This window comes from Camelina sativa, chromosome 2, assembly GCF_030686135.1.
Source record: "Camelina sativa cultivar CO46 ecotype springtype chromosome 2, ASM3068613v1".
In the NCBI taxonomy this organism is placed as follows: domain Eukaryota; kingdom Viridiplantae; phylum Streptophyta; class Magnoliopsida; order Brassicales; family Brassicaceae; genus Camelina; species Camelina sativa.
The window spans coordinates 16,479,397-16,493,304 of NC_141881.1; the positions used below are offsets into that span (position 1 = coordinate 16,479,397).

The following is a 13,908-nucleotide window of genomic DNA, read 5'->3' on the forward strand; positions in this document are numbered from 1 at the left end:
ATCTATACTAAATAAAAGTTGGAGCTTATAGCTCCTAAGCATGTCCACATAGGATTTAAAACCACCAATAGGAATTATCCATCTCACTAATTAACATTTTTTAAAAATACAAAACTTTCTATATTATTAAGATTTTTTTAAAGAAGAAAAAATTTAATCTATGGAAATAAAATCTAAATAAAAATATATGTAAATTTAAGTTTTTGTTTCCAAAATAAATAAATGATATAAAACTAATCAAAATATAAAAATTTATATTTATTAAAAAATGTTAAATTGATAAACGAAAATGTTTAAAATAAGATTATTTATAATAAAGTTAAAAGAAAATAAGTAAAATCTATGGAAATAAAATCTATATAGTAAAATAAATATAAGAAAATATTTGATAAGTAAAATCTATGGAAATAAACTCTATATAATAAAAAATTTGTAAATTTAAGTATGAAAAAGTTTAATCTATGGAAATAAAATAAATATAAGAAAATATTTGTAAATTTAGGAACAAACATATAAATGTTAAATCGTTCATATATTCTAAATCATTCAAATAAAAATTTCCACATTTACAAAAGCTTCTTTTAGGTTAAAACAAAAGGGAAGAATGCTACTTAGCAGCAAAAAATAAAATAGGAAAGCTTACAAATTCTAAATTAGGTGTATTTGTATAAATAGGCATCTAAAATAGAGAATGAAACAACCTCAATATAATTGAAAACGATAGCTCTACCAAAACTTCTTCAATCGTCAAGCATGTCGTCCTCTTCAAGCTCATTGAATTACAATGGCACCTGCAACTTCTCCTTCTTCAGCTCCATTACTTCCCTCCTTGACTTATGGGATTTGAACTGCTGCTCATAGACCAGAATGTACAACTATTTGTTTGATTATTGATATATTGCAAAGTGGGCAGTCCGCTAAAATTATCGGAACGCTGTTGAAAATAACTCGGTGAAGACATGCCTTACAAACAATGCAAGATTTTCAACTTTCAAAGGCTACACCTAGAAGAGCCTGATCTTCAAAAGTATACTTTGATTGAGATAGAGAAGATAATGCACCAGTATGAATGATAAGATCATCCGTGGCAAAATACTTTGATTTTGTGTTGGTAGTTGTACGTGAAGCAAGATTCCGGCGTTAATAAGAAAGAAGCATAGATGGATGAACAACTAACTTAACCAAAAGACATAACCAATACTATCAAACTCTCTGACAGACGGTAATCAGATTAATTCCCAATTCATTTGATCAAAAGGGAAGAAGAAGAAGAAGAAAAAGAAGCTTACAGTTCTGTCAAACGAATTCCCAATTCCCAATTCATCTTATCATTTATCTAATCCTCTGCCTTCTTGGTAGCGTTGGCAGCCAACTTCTCCAGTTTCCCTAGCGTGTCCTTAATCGAATCCATTGTATTTGCCACCAAACCAATATTAATCATAGGATTAGGATGCAAAAATCGGATATAGAATAAGAAGAAGAAGACAGAGACAGGAGAAACTCAGTCTTGAGAATCGCCGTAGGCGAGTTGTGAAGAGACGATGTTTTAGATTCTCTGTATTTGACTTATGCAACACCACCCACCTGGTTTGTTAATAATTTTTAATATCTATTTATAATTTTTTATCTAGACATCACCGAAGAAAAAAAAAAGAAAAGGAAGACAAAATATTTCTAATGCTTTGTCAAAATATTTATAACTGCTTTACTAATAGGCTAATAACAAAATCTAACATTTTTAAATTTGATATTTCTAATAGCAAGTTGAGAAAATGACACATTATATTTCTATAATTTTTTCTACTATTCTACTATTTTAAAATTACATGAATAATGTTAATAATTTTTTTAAAAAAATATGTTAAATTGAATTAAAAAAATTATAGTAATTTGTTTTATTATTAGATATCAATGTATAGCTATTAAACAAAATAAGCTTTAAAATATTTAAAAGAAATTATATAAATATACCCGCGCATAGCGCGGGTTCAAAACCTAGTGTTTTTTTAAAAATTAACAGAAGAATCACCAATGATTATTTTGAATAACTGATAAGTGTATTCACGATTTATCATATGCTCCAGTATTTACTCTCTAATCTTGTAAACACCCTTAATATAATTTTTTTTGGAATAATCCATATTAAAATATGGCTCATGTCATTAAAATTTATGAAATATCTTATACTATATCTCGCATTAAATTTTGAGTAAAATTTATGAAAAGAAAAGTGTGTCAAATTTCATGTTTTTTAGATTCGATATATTATCTCTATTTTCTAATAATTTAAAAGAAATAGTATAATTACCATTAAATTATTTTGTGAAACTATAGTTTTCTATTATTTCACGGGGTGATTAAGCAATTATGTTATTTTTATTTTCTTTTAGTACATGCGCTTTAAAGACAGTCAAACTATAACTTATAGATTATTAAATAATTAAGCTAATTTTATCTGAGTTTTGGCTTTAATACAATATATATGATTATTGAATACAATGTGATTTTTAAAATATATTAGAACATATTTTCTATTTTAAAATTAGTCTATCATAAATTAATTTGGCTTCAATTTTTATTTTAAAAGTAGAAAAACTTTTTTTTTGTTTTAATTGGTTTGATCAGTAGTTTTTTTAGGTTATATGGTATATGCTTTTATTATAAAGTATATTATATGTTAAACTCAAAGTTGGAAGAAATATATTTTTGTAACAATGTGAAATTTTTTATTTTAAAAGCAAACACCATGTAAGATATAAATAAAATAAAGTATATAAAAAGATGTTTAAAATTAGTGAGAAAGACATATTTTACAAATATAGAACGCCAAGTGTCGTATTGGCAAGCAAAGTTAGAAAAAACATTCTTATATTATATAAGATATAAAGATTCATGCATCGTTACTACATCAAAAGAGCAAATTATATAAACGAATCCAAATTAAAACCACATATTATAGAAACTCAAAATTTGAAACTTTGAGTCTTTCTTTCAAACTTCGCATGTAAACGAATCCAAATAAGAAGTTTGTATTGTCCCTGATTGTTTAATGCAAATCAAATTTTGCCTTCCTCTAATCTTCAGAAGATTATCTTTAATACTCGGCCTAATTTCACTAGGGAAAGGTTAGTAGAAAGAGATTGGTACCGGATGGTTTTTAGATGTAAGGCCGGCTAGTGGGTTGTTTCCGGCCTCGTAATAACATAAAACGAAAGTTAAACGGGCCGCAACAATCCATAAACGTAAAGCAAAATAAAAGCTATATTGGCTTATTATTAGAAAGTAGTAGGCAGCCAACTAGGACGAGACAAGTTGCAAGGGGAATGTGGGCGGTGCGGTGCGATCAGTCAGGACCCATCACAGTCTTTATGACTACCCATTTGCTTCTCAAGTTGTGGAGCCTTCTGCTTCTATTTCCATCCACTATCGTTGCTAGCTAGTTTTGTATATTCTTTTCGTGTCACGATATATATTGATTTAAGTTGATTTTTTTTTGTTTTAAAGAAAATATTTATATTTGACTTCTTTGTAACCCAAATTAAAATAAAGTAGAATAACAAAGCTGAGTCAACTTATCATTATATAAGAAACTATAATGGAATGTTTCTTCATTTTTTAGCGTACATGAAAAGTATTAAACCGACACATATCATTTGCCATTTTGCCTAATCCTTGTTCACGTAAAGATATGCTATGTAGGAGATCATTGGTGTATTTTGATGCGTTAATTAAAATGTGTCTCAAAGAAGCTAACAATACAAGTTCTGAAGTTCATTAAAGGCATGGTCAATATTACAACGGAGGTGGAGGAAGTTGAATGGAACTATATGATTCTGCCAATAGGAAATAGAGTTACATTTAGAGAAGAAGCAAAACCCAAAAAATGCTAATCTCAAGATAGAAAATAAAAAGAAGTTGCATTTTCCAATTCAAACGTCTCTTTCTTTCTCACCAATCAATCTCCTTTTCATCAACATGCACCACCTTTTACTCATTCTCTTCTCTCTCTTTATCTCTGACTCTCTCTTATCTCCACTGTTCCCAAGCCCATACGGGCAAAAGAACCTGCTCCCAAAGTTGGCTCTGCAACAGAACAGAACACTTAATAATAACACTAATGAATCCACTCACAGATTCTTCTTCACAGTTTCCAACTCTCCTCAAACACCATCTTAAACTTGACTTCTCTTCTACTTCTCATCTTCACACTTGCCCTTTTAAACTCATATCTCAAGCCCATATCACACACATTCTCTCTATCTTGTTCTTCAGCTCAAGGTATAGACATATTCTGATATTCATACCCTTTTCATTTTTGGGTTTGCTCTATAAGTTGTTTTGTGCATAATTGTAAGTTAATCTAATGCTTAGTCACTTTTTGTTGTGTATATAGTAACATAGAATGGAAGATCATCACCATCAAGTAGAAGTGGAGGAAGAAGAAGAGATCAAGCCAACGCAAGAAGCCAACAAGACAGACGAAGACACAGCTTCATCAAGAGTATTCCCATGCCTCTTTTGTTCAAGAAAATTCCATAGCTCCCAAGCCCTAGGGGGTCACCAGAACGCTCACAAGAAGGAGAGAACCGCTGCTAGAAGAGCCAAAAGGGCTTACGATTTTGTCAACAATAATGACTTGCTTCACACGTTACCTGTTTTATTATCCTCTCCCTCTCGACATCATTTGACCATCTTAGGCTACCCTGCTTCTGCCTCCGTTGCTTGTTTTCCAGCGGTTCATCCTGACTATCCGATCTTCAGATCTAGTGGTTCTCATGTCCAGTTGGCCACATCCCACCAAGGTAGAGAATGCAAAGGAGAGTATAGTCAACGAGGTGTTGACATTTCAGATCATCACTATAACGTGGTGAATAGTGAGAAGGGTAACGAGCAGTGTCTTGACCTCTCCCTCCATTTGTGATCTTAGCGTTAATCACTTGTTAGTTATGACCTTGCAACATTTTTACTACAATATATTGCATGACCATCTGTATCCTGAGAAACAATAATGGATGATAGATATTAATTGATTAAACTATTAGTAATTCTTTTTATGTTTTTTTTGGTTTATCATTCTTGGAATTTAGAAATATTGTGGACTTTGTAAAATTTTTACTTCCTAATTACTTTGCCAAAAAAAAAAACCCAAGTACCAAAGTACATGGTTTGTATAATACTGTGGCGATGAAGAGAAAGGACGATGATGTGATAATGATAATTTTCCAAAACGATACCTTATTTCACTACTCGGCCCAAATCATTCGTCCTGGCTTAGGGGATTGGACAAATTGTTAGTCCATATGTCAACAAACACTGCGTCATATTTATTCATGTGATAATTTGTTGGATAGTTAGGACTTAGGAGTTTTCCAGGCTTCTGCCATATTTGATATAGGTTCGATCGATGATCAGCAAACCCCCACCGACATGAAACGAGACAAATCCGGTTCCATAATCAACATTAGCCGCAATTCCCGTTCCACTTCCCTCAAAGACCGAAACCAAGGTAAGTTTCGAGGCGTGAAATACAACCTTCATGACTAGAACAATATATATAAAGCGGTAGTGGTTAATTTCCTCTAAAAAACCTCGTGTTAATTGGAGTCGCATTAAAAATCGGTTGCAAAATCCAAGAAGGCCAACACCAATAAAATCATGAAGGTTGCCGATCCTAAGTGATTAGCCGAGACTTCACTCAAATTCACCATTACGAGTCGTTAAGGTTATGTCGTGGACTCCATAAGCTTTGTATAGGAAGTATCACGCGATTTCACCAAGAGTAATGTTGGAATGAGGTTTCGTAAGAGTCACCGAGTCAGTCAAGTAAAAGTCTTTGATACGGACTATATGGCCGGTCAAAGTTGAACAAATTCGTTGCCCAAATGAAGATACTCTTAAATCTTAAGTAGGTTAGAAAGCTGCAAAGATATTCATATGCTTCTAGCGAGAATGGGGTTACAGAAATTTGTTGAGATGCACGTATGATTTAGGAAAGAGAAATGGTTGAGTGCCTTGGCATGGTGACAATCAAAGGAATCACTCATTTAACAACTTGTCATCTGCTATGCTTTCAAAATTATGATGAAGAAAACATTTTGGTCTACGTATATTTCTTAAAAGAAAAATTGACATTTTCTCATTTAAAAAATACAAAATTTATATTTCTTATCAAATAGAAAACTTATCTACACTTTACTAGATGAGGGTCCACTCGATGTGCGGGTTTAAAGTTTTATAAATTAAATTAAATGTAATAAAAGTATATTAAAATATGTTGTACGTTATTCATAAATATTATTTTTATTATAATACACTGATTTATATTCATTTACAAATCTTTTATGTGTTTTACTATTAAAAGTGTATTTTTTACACCTAAATATACTTTATGTTACAATATATTCTTTATCACCACCTAGAAAATGTCTATATGAACACATTAAGTCAACTATACTACTTTCACTTCTGCATAGTTTTTTAATTACTAAAATTGTTGGCTCAAAAAATATTTTGAATAAAAACTATATTACATAATATACTAATCAATGATGTATCATCACAATAATGTATGATCACCATGGAGAAAACCTCGGCTCCGTCCTCATTTCTTATGGAGAGAACCTTGCGTCAAACCTCCTCCACCGTGGAGAGAACCTTGGCTCAGCCTTCCTCCCTTGGGGAGATAACCTTGCGTCCACGCTCCTCCACCTTTCTCTCTTGGGGAGATAACCTTGCGTCCAACCTTCTCCACTATAGAGAGAACCTCGGCTCTGCCATCCTCCTGTGTGGAGAGAACATGTTCACGTCTTTTTGCTATCTCAAAATGGTTTGTTCCGACAACCAATGAAAGTAAAAACATTTTTCTAACGTCATAAAATCTTTTGATAGTAACTAATGTTAAATTTTTCAATGTATTCGTAGAAGTATCTTTGACACACTATGATATAGTTTCTGTCTCTATAACGCCTCAACCGCCGCTTGCTTAGTGTGTCCATGTTCACTCTCAGTCAACTGGCCCACCTTCCTAAGTGGGACCTACATCTATTTCCGGCCCGTGGACCCACCCATATTCGGGCCGGTTTGTTACGTCTAGGATGCTTAAAAAACTTGTTTACCGACCCTACAAATCAACAAATGATATTTTCATGTGTTTTGTTCTCACTTGCATAGTTTCGACAATCACTTCCAGGAATGTCAACCATCATAAAGTTCTCTTAGGACCCTTGACCCGAAAATAAGTGCATTTTAGTGACATATTTGACCAAATAAATTCTTTTAAACCTTTCCGCAAACTAGGGTGTCACAGTTCTGTGAGCTCATATGGATCTATCAACAACAATTTATGTTTTTTTTAATCTATCTATCTATATTTGTTGTAAGCTTGTGTTTGATTAGTCTAATTTATCTATCCATTATGTTGATGAGCTTCTACTTATTATCTCCCTTTGGGATTGAATGAATAATGATAACAATTATGTTTGCAAAAAAAAAGAAGGGTTTATGACCAACCGTTGGAAAAGTAGAAGAAAATTAATTTGACATAATTAAAGAAACAATAGAAAATTATAAGCAGAGTAATATATGAATCCCAAATAATTTAAAGATAAAAATACAAAATTAAATAAAAAAATCTAAAAATACTACAATAAATTTTAAAATATAGTATTAGGAAAAGAATACACATATATTAATTTTTTTTGAGTCAACATATTAATCTTACCTATTTCCAACTGAAAAAGTAAAAAAGTAGGAGAAAATTTTGGTTTAGAAAATAAGAAAAATTTACCTGCCCATTAAAAAAAATTCCCAATTAAACAAAGTTGAAACCAGTGTTTTTGAGTAAATTATTTAATTATGAGACGATTTATGTTTATATAAAAGTGAGTATTTACAAAATTTTAAATTAATAATTAACTGTATATTTTCTTTAATCTATTTTTCTATTTTTTGTAGAATTAATAACTTAAAATTAAAAATTAGTAAATAATGTTATAATTTTGAATTTTATGAAATATATATATAATCTCCTTATAATTTTATTTTAAAAAACTTTATATTTTTTAATAAATCCTGTAATTTCTTATAATTATCTTTTTACATTATTAATATTTTTTAAAATAAAATATTTTATTTTTGCACTTGTCAAAATCTGATATTGATAACTTGACGCATGTCAAAATCTTGTTAATGTCTAACTTTCAAAACCCAATTTTATATAATAAGATTTATCTTTTTATCGATAATATCATATAAAAATAGCATTTCTCTCGAATATTTTCTTTCAAATCAAATATAACTTTAACTTGTTTTTTCCTTCATTTTTTATTTATTTTTTATTGTATAATATTTTTCAGTCAATAGATAGTATTTTACTAATTTGAAATCAAAGTCTTTTTAAAAACACGATTCATTTTATTCGCAACACTACCCAATTTTCCTCCTGTTTTTTTTTTTTCTTTTGTTTTTCTAATTTAATTTCCAGCCAAATCTCATACTCATTTTACTAATTCAAACAACAAAAAGTCTTCAGAAGCAGTACTATATCAATATTACACAAGCTTCCACGTGTATGTTTCTTGCTCATAATAATTAAGAACATTATCCTATATAGGGAATGGACTCGCTCTATCGGATTCGGATTCGCACATTCCTCTCACTCTCCTCTGACATATACGTACATTGATTATAAACCATATGGAAGAAGAAGCTAAGATGCGGTGAACAATGAAAATATATACTCATGTGGACATTATAAGACCTACAACTTAATTACATTAGTTGTTAACTGTTTTATTATTTCTTTAGTTTGTCTCTAGTTTTTTTCCTCTCAAATATATCATCCAGTAATGTTGCGACCGAATGAAGAATGGATCGAAGGACACACACACATGACATGATCCGTTGTTGGCCGGACTTATTATGGTTGTCATTGAATATCTCTGCATATTGTATAATATCAGATCCCTTAATTAATGTTGATCACTCTCGAAGCCTAATCACTGTCCAACATGTGAAAATTGATGATACAGCTGAATTGTGTGTTTCTGTGTACTTTTGGAAACTAGAGATTATTGAGATTTTGTATGTAAAATTAATTAGTAATATAAAATTTGATCAAATCAAAAATAAAATACAAAAACAGCATCAGAAAAACAAAAACTTCTTGACTTGGTTCAAGAAAAACTACGCTGACAAAATGTGCAATGTTCCGTTAAATTTGTGTAGGATTGTGATTAGTCTATTATCTATAATATGCATTTCCTTGATTTCTGCTAATTAATATCCAATCATATACAAATTAGCAAATATATACAAAATATAATCGTGAACTAGATAATATACAGTAGTGACTAATTATAATGTTATACAGTAAGTTAGTAACAAATCTTGTTTTCGGTAATCTTAAATTTTGTTTTTTCCGTATCATACACTATTTTCTATAAACATTGTTACAAATAATCTTTTAGCTGTTGATCATAAACTTTTTCCTTAAATCGCTTAACTTTTTCTTTAAATTATCGTTTAACTTTTTCTTTCTTGGCATCAAACATAACTGTATATTATATGTACAGTAGTACAAAAACAGTATAAGCAAAACCTTAACGTTTTCGTTAAAACATATAGTAGTACTGTAGTAGAAAACTATTTATATATAAATAAACGATGGTGATTGGGTCTTCAAGGCTAGAACTAGAACTAATAGACGTAACTTTTTAGTTTATATGATCTGCCACGTTAATCTAATCACCGGCGTGTTTTCCGGACATTCGACGCCGACGAGCAGATAATATTACATTTATTATCAAACAAATGACGTGGCCACTTTTATGAGAAGAACGTGTCGGAATGAACCAGCCGTCCGGGCACGTGACCCACCTGACCCACCACACGTGATAGAGAGAGATGAGATGGGAGAGTGTCAAGTGCGGTAAGAATTTAAAGTAGAAAAAGTGTGGTTTGTTTTGTTCTTTGGGTATTAACAAAATTTGGACAAGGATGTTTTCTTTTTTCATTTTGGTAACAAAAAGTGCCGTAAATCTTATGTTGATTATGTCTATCAGATCCAAACAATTTTGATTTAATAGCAAGTTAAAAAAGAATAAAATAATTAATTTTTGTTTCTAATTAACAACAACTAGTGGCCAAAAATAATCAAGAAGCATATTGTAATCATCATCATAAAAACATTAGAATTAAATCATTTTTAATCATTTTAAACGGATTTGTGCACTATTTTTAGTTATTTTCATATTTATATACGAACAAAAATTTCCATCAATTACATATATGATATACTTCAACTGGATAAAAGCAATCGAAATTATAATTTTTTTCAATTTTTAAACGTATTCATGCATGATTTTTAGTTTGTTATTTTCAAATTTAAATATGAACAAATTTTTATTTTTAAGAATATTTTAACAGTACAGTGTCTCATATCCGTAGCTAGTGATGTTAATTGAGTAATATTAGGACTAGTTAAAATTCATTCTAAATTTTTTCTATAAACATTAACATAGAGCAATGATAAATAACTGGTGGAAATTAGTTTTTGTGGCTTGTCAATTGCAAGAACCGTATTTATATACTAATTAAGAGTCATCAATGAACGGTGATAAGTAACTGAAAAACAGAAATAGTATGCATTTGGTAAACATACCTTTGTTATCATATCATCAATCAGTCTCCTAGTATTTCGAATGTAATGTTAGGTATCCTTTGTAGTTTTTATTGGTAAACTCATCAATTGAATTCTTGAATGGAACTGAATTAAGGATTCCATATTTTAGAGATTATCAATAAAAAAAAAATGTATCTATATGGTGGACCCTGATGAGTTACGAGAAGCTTAATGCAATAAAGAATAGTAGTTCATCCATAGTTAAACATAATAACCAATCTTTATCAAAGAACAAACTTGCAATCTAAAACGGTTGATGCTTTTCATGAAAACAATTGAAGTTCCCAAAGATTCATATTTCATAGACAAAAATATTGAAATTTGTTTACTCATTTAGTAATAAAAATAGATACTTTTCATGAAAAGTTAAAAACGGGATAGCTAAATGAAAACAATTGAAGTTCCAAAAGATTCATATTTCATAGACAAAAATATTGAATTTTGTTTACTCATTTAGTAATAAAAATAGATACTTTCATGAAAAGTTAAAAACGGGATAGCTATATTGTTTAATGAGTTAAAAATAGACATTGTATTTTTGTATACATTGATGTTTTCTATATCTCAAATGATCTATCCAGTGAAAATATTATAATTTTAATGCTACATGTTGCAGTTAAGAGTTTTATTTCGTGAATTATGCAAAAAATATATTAATTTTATGGTTTACAATAAGTATTTTGCCAACATATAAACTCGATTGTTGAGATTTTATCCAATAAATTTAAAGGTGAGAAGAATGTGTAAAAGATCAATCTTATTTTATTCAGAAGATATTACACAGCTATATATACTTGTACATAGAATATCCTAGAATACAACTATAAACAGAATGTTCTATAAATACATGATACGGGAGTGATACGAGAATATTGAGCTATTGAATAGAGTATCAAGGTGTATCTCTAACACGCCCCCTCAAGATGGAGGGACTGGAGAAACTCCAATCTTGTTGCGCAGATGAAGGAAGTGAGGTCGAGAAAGCGGTTTTGTTAGTGCATCAGCTAACTGATCTTTAGTGTGCACATGACTAACGCGAAGAAGACCTTGCTGAGTCTGTCCTCTTACAAAGTGATAATCGAGAGCAATGTGCTTCATGCGTGAGTGAAAGACGGGATTTGCACAAAGGAAGGTTGCACCAATGTTATCACAATATACCACCGGCACAACTCGAAGAGGTATCCCAAGCTCTGTCAAAAGATTGCAAATCCAGCGAAGTTCAGCAGAAGTATTGGCTATGGCACGATATTCAGCTTCGGTGGAGGAGCGAGCAACACTCTTTTGCTTCTTGGCGGTCCATGAAACCGGGTGTGTACCCATATAAACTATGTAGGCGTTGGTGGAGAGAAAATCGTGAGTGTCACCTGCCCAATCAGCATCGGAGAATGCTTGAAGAGTTAGAGCATTCTTGGCCGAGAAGAAGATCCCATGAGTGGTTGTGCCAGCAAGGTAGCGTAAGATTCGCTTGGCAGCTTGCCAGTGCTCCTGAGTTGGGCGATGCATAAACTGGGACAAGCGGTTCACTGCAAAGCTAATATCCGGTCGAGTGAAGCTTAGATACTGTAAACTGCCAACGACCTGACGATATTCCTTGCCATCGGGAAGAACAGAGCCGGTATGAAGAGTGAGTTTGGGAGAAGACGCCATTGGTGTAGCAACAGGCTTCGCATTGAGCATATTGTGCCGATGTAGAAGATCAAGAATGTACTTGCGTTGGGAGAGATGGAGACCTTTATCCGTGCGATGAGCTTCGATCCCCAAGAAGTAGTTAAGATCTTCTGGATCCTTGACAGAAAATCGATCAGCAAGAAGCTTAAGGATTTGTTGAATGGTGGATTGATCATTGCCTGTAACAAGTATATCATCGACGTAGACTAGAAGATAGATATAAGTGGTACCACGACGGAGTATAAACAGAGAGGTGTCAGCAAAAGAGTTGAGGAACCCGACACTGAGGAGATATGTTTTTAATTCAGTGTACCAGGCACGAGGAGCTTGTTTCAAGCCATAAATGGCTTTGTAGAGACGGCATACGTATGACGGATGATCAGAGTCAATAAATCCGGGTGGCTGCTCCATGTACACTTCCTCCTTTAGCGTTCCTTGAAGGAACGCATTGTTGACATCCAATTGTAGAACCGGCCAAGAACGACTTACCGCGACATTAAGTACCAAACGGAGGGTGGTTGCTTTGATCACCGGACTAAATGTCTCTGTGTAATCACGACCATATTCCTGGTTGTATCCTTTGGCAACGAGTCGTGCTTTACATCTGCCAAGAGCACCATTTGGTAAAAATTTGTTTTTGTAAACCCACTTACAGCCAACAACATTATGATTCGCGGGGCGAGGAACAAGCTCCATTGTTCGATTTCGGGCAAAAGCATCAATCTCTCCCGACATTGCATCTCGCCATACTTTCTCCTTCATAGCTTGGTTCACGGTTAAGGGCTCGGTCGGGATATTGGTAGTTAAGGCTGCGGAGAGGTTGAGTTTTTGTTTTGGCTTGACAATATTGTTCTTGCGGCGGGTTTGCATAGGGTGATTGTTTTCAAGTGGCGGAGGAGGAGGATCGGGGTGTTGAGAGGAGGAAGTATTGGAGGTAGAGGATGAATGTTGTGGTGATTGGTGTGGGCTTTGTGATTGAGGCGATAATGGGCTTGGTTCATTATGGGCCGGAGAGGTAGTTGGGTTTGGAATCGGGGAAGGTGAATTTGTTGTTGTCGGAGGGCGTTGAACGCAGGGTGGAAAAGGAGAACGTCGTTTCATCAAACTTGACATGGCGGGAGACATAGATACGACCGGTGCTCGGTTGAAGACAGAGATATGCACTTTGAGTCAGAGAGTAGCCCAAGAAGACACATGGAGTCGAGCGCTGTTCAAGCTTGTGAGCCGCATAAGGACGCAACCAGGGAAAACAGAGACATCCAAAGATTCTAAGTTTTGTGTAATTCGGTTGAGTGCGAAAGAGCTTCAGAAAGGGAGACTCCATGGCAATGGTCGGTGTTGGTAAACGATTGATGAGATAGACAGCGGTGGCAAAGGCATACGTCCAGTAGGTGGTGGGAAGACCTCCTTTGGTGAGAAGCGACAAGCCAGTTTCGACAATGTGTATGTGTTTGCGTTCAGAAATACCGTTATGCTCCGGTGTGTGAGGCGGTGAGGTGAAGTGAGAGATACCGGCAGTGGAGAGAAAGGATTTGAGAGCAACAAATTCTCCTCCATTA

At 32.9% G+C, this 13,908-nt stretch overlaps 1 long non-coding RNA gene and 1 pseudogene across 3 annotated transcripts; one reads left to right on the forward strand and one right to left on the reverse strand.

The window, feature by feature from the left end:
• Window positions 1–513: 513 nt before the first annotated feature.
• Window positions 514–1,626, reverse strand: LOC147948726 (uncharacterized). 2 transcript variants are annotated; one of them, XR_015579894.1, is made up of 2 exons: window positions 1,290–1,626; window positions 514–851 (listed from the first exon to the last, which is right to left on the reverse strand). It is a non-coding gene; the product is annotated as an uncharacterized LOC147948726 (long non-coding RNA). The 2 variants fall into 2 exon arrangements; XR_015579896.1 differs by having other exon boundaries at window positions 514–875.
• Window positions 1,627–4,138: 2,512 nt separating this feature from the next.
• On the forward strand, window positions 4,139–5,120 carry LOC104723186 (protein LATE FLOWERING pseudogene; annotated as a pseudogene). Its single transcript, XR_015573720.1, has 2 exons — window positions 4,139–4,278; window positions 4,394–5,120. The product of XR_015573720.1 is annotated as a protein LATE FLOWERING pseudogene (transcript).
• The last annotated feature ends 8,788 nt before the right edge of the window (window positions 5,121–13,908 follow it).